The following is a 3,894-nucleotide window of genomic DNA, read 5'->3' as shown; positions in this document are numbered from 1 at the left end:
CTGCCACGTCACTAATGACGTTAGTTGCCATGTCAACTCTGAAGACCAATTATATGCTACCATGTGGTCCCCTGGAGGAGAGAGAAAAAGGCTTTCCCGACCCTGTTTTCGCATGCATTTCCTTTGTTAATGAATTTTTGCCCTCCTTGACAACTTTGCATTAAATTGTGAGATCGACGTTTTTCCATGGTTTAGAGTGGTGACCCCGCCGATCGCTGATAATGCAGGATTGAGGGATTTCTCATCACTGCTATGTCATACCACCACGTGGATGAGAGAGAAGGGAGTGGCCCGGTCCTATTTATTCATGAAATTCTTTTGTATTTTTTTTTCGGCCTTTCCTAGAACTTTTACACTGTATCGCAGAATCGACCCCCACACGGTATTTAAAGTGGAAACCCTTTGCTCCACCGATATGCTGATGCACCAATCGTCGATATGCCGATATGTCGATGCACCGAAGCCACATGGAGGAGAGAGAAGGGGTGTCCCTGCCTTGGTTTTACCATGCTTTTCCTTTGTAAATGGATTTTGGCCCTCCCCGGTGATGTCACACCATATCGGCGATTCTCCCCCCTGAAATTCCTTAAGGATGGCGGGGTCACTAAGATATGATTTGTGGGATGCGCGACCTGTAGGATGTGGGATTGTAGGGTCACTGATATGTGTTTTTCCCTCATACTTGGTCATTTTCTTGGTTTTCAAGGCTTTCCAAGTGTGATCTTCAACATGCTCTAACTTCTGATCCAAAAGTCCATTCTTGGACTTCTATATACCGTTGAAAATCTCTTTCTGAGCACTAGGAAATGGAGAGGATTAGATTTTGCTCTAAGTGATCATGTTGCCTAGAAGATGGCTTCAAATTCAATTCTCTTGGGTAACCTTCACCAACTTAAACCCCCAATGTAGTGAGTGACAACACAACCGATGCAAGCAAAGGCAACCTCATCCCCAAGGGTGTGGTACCACTTGAGAATTTTTATGACTTGCAGGACCGCTTTCAGGGACCCTTGAATGCCAAAACCCATAGCTCTACATTAATATGGGAACGGATAAGGATCTAAAGTTTGTAAATCTTGGTACATGTTGTACATCACAAGAGTGGCAAGCTTTAATCCTCCTTTTCAGACAGTACTGTGATGTATTCGCATGGACACACAACGATCTTAAGATATATGACACGTGAATAATATAGCACATGATACCAATCAAGGAATTGGCCAAGCCTTTTCAGCAAAAGCTAAGGAAAGTTCATCCTTCACTTGAGCCCCTCATATAGAAATAATTGACCAAGTTGTTGGATGCTCGGATCATCTTCAAAGTGCGACATTCGACATGGGTTTCCAATTTAGTCCCTGTCAGAAAGAAGTCTGGGGAGGTCCGCCTATGCGTAGATTTCTGAAATGTCAATCATTTCTCGGACAAGGATACATACCCAGTGCCATCCATGGAGCATATACTGCACACAGTATCTATAGCAGAGATGCTTTCTTTTCTTGATGGCTTTACAAGATACAACCATGTTCTGGTAGTAGATCCTGACAGACTTAAAACAACATTCTGTACCAAGTGGGTAGTTTCACTTTCCACAAAATTCCATTTGGGTGGTGAACGCAGGTGAAACATTTCAGTGTACAATGGAAATTGCCTTTCGTGGGCTCATCGGATAGAGCATAGTGGTCTACCTCAATGATGTGATAGTCTTCTCAAGATAGCGGTCAGACCACGTGCGCCATCTTAAGCAATTTTTTTAGCGATGTCGAAAATACGAGATATCCTTGAATCCCAAGAAGAGCATCTTTGTAGTGTCTGAGGGTAACCTTCTTGGACACATCATTGCCAAAAGTAGGATCAAGGTAGATCCAAACAGATTTTAGACCATAACGTATATTTCTCACCCCATGAATAAGGAAGCCATGTAGTCTTTCTTGGGGAAGATCAAATTCCTCAAAAAGTTCATCTATGATGATGCATAGATTGTTAAACCCATTCAAGAGATGATCAAGAAGGGTGCAGTTTATAGTTGGGGAAAGAAGGAAAAGGATGCATTCCCTTGTATCAAGCAAGAAATAGCAGAGGCACTAGTGCTTTACAGCCCAAACTTCAACAAAGATTTCTTACTGTATACTTTTGCTTCCGACACTTCACTCGTTGTGGTGCTCACTCAGAAGGATGAGTTGAACAATGAGAAAGCCATCTCCTTCATGAGTGTGATCCTCCAAGGACTCAAACTCAACTATCCCACCGTGTAAAAACAATCATATGCAGTGTATAAGGCGGTGAAGAATTTTAGACCCTACCTATTGAAAAACCATTGCATTATCTTTGTGTCACACCCAACAGTCAAATCGCTGCTTGTTCAGCAAGAGCTAGGTGAAAAAAAGGTGAACTAGATGACAGGACTGGAAGAGTATGATCTTGACATCAAGCTAGTTCACACCATCAAGGGTTGTGATCTTTGCAGACTAGTAGTGAAATCATTACATGCGCAGGAGGAAGAAGAAGAGCTCGTAGGCTAGGAGCAAGAAATGGAAATGTACAATGTTGAGCGAGACTCTCTCACTTCACAGGGGAACTCTTGGTATCCTGAAGTGCACGAGTAACTTGAGCACGACATTGTGCCATCTCATTTTTCTATGTGGCAGAAGAGGGCACTTTGACTCAAAACTCTATATTACCATCCGGTGCATGGGGTGCTATACAGAAAGCACCATAATGGTATCTTGCTCAGGTGCCTGGAGGCACAAGATTCAGAAAATGTGTTACGTGATCTCCATTACGGACCAACCAGGGGACACTTCGTGGGTAACAGAACAATGCACAAGGTTATTCGATCCAATTTCTACTAGCCTACATTATTCAAGGATCCACACGCTTATGCCTGCAGGTGTCAAGTTTGTTAGGGATGAGCCAATAGAAACTGAAGGTCAGTAGCTCCATTGCAACCTGTTATAATGGAAGAACCATTCCAAGAATGGGGCTTGGATATCATTGGGGTTATTTTCTAACATTCATCAAAGAAACACCACTATATTTTGACTACTACATATTACTTCACGCGGTGGATAGAAGCAGTTCTGCTAAAACAATTGAACGATCAGGAAGTCATCAGCTTCCTACAACAAAACATCATTTCCAAGTTTGGCGTTCCTACATCCCTTGTTTTTTACAATGAAACATACTTTTCTTCATTAAAGCTTTATGAATTTTCATTGGAAAATGGTATTGTTTTGATGCATTCTGTTAATTACTACTCATGGGGAAATGGTCTTGCCAAATCTACAAACAAGAACCTCATTCGCATTATCAAAAAGACCATTTACTCTGAACAATGAAATTGTCACTCTACTCTAGAGAATTCTTTATGGGATGACTGAGTCACACCTAATCCTTTTGTGAATATCTCCCCCTACTTCCTGGTATATGGAAAGGAAGCCATCTTCCAGCTGAACATTTACTTGTCTTCTCTCTAGTTGTCCCAAGAATCCCAAGGCAAGCCATGTCTTTTAGTTCAACATAGGATAGACACATTGCACAAGTTACAAGAAGAAAGGATGAAAGCAAAATAAAAGTTTACACTCCACCATAACCATATCAAGAGATGGTTCAATAGAAAGTCTATAGGGAGCACTAGCTTCAATGTGGGTGACTTGGTCTGAAAGTGGGACAAAGCCCATGAGGACAAAGGCAAGAACACAAAGTTTCAATCCCTATGGATTGGTCCTTTCATAGTCCACGAGGATCTTGGCCAACACACATATCATCTTCAATCACATGACAGGAAGATTGACTCTCTCCTTGTCAATGGCCAAGACTTAAAATGTTATTTTCAACGAGATCCAGAGCCGCGCCCTGCACTATGTACATAGTCTTTTCATTGCTTGTTGTGTTTTT

Source organism: Pinus tabuliformis, chromosome 5_2 (genome assembly GCF_031772625.1).
Source record: "Pinus tabuliformis cultivar Carrire ecotype Pingquan chromosome 5_2, CPIR1, whole genome shotgun sequence".
Taxonomy (NCBI): Eukaryota; Viridiplantae; Streptophyta; class Pinopsida; order Pinales; family Pinaceae; genus Pinus; species Pinus tabuliformis.
The sequence above is the reverse complement of the archived record's forward strand: the minus strand, read 5'-3'. Positions refer to the sequence as shown.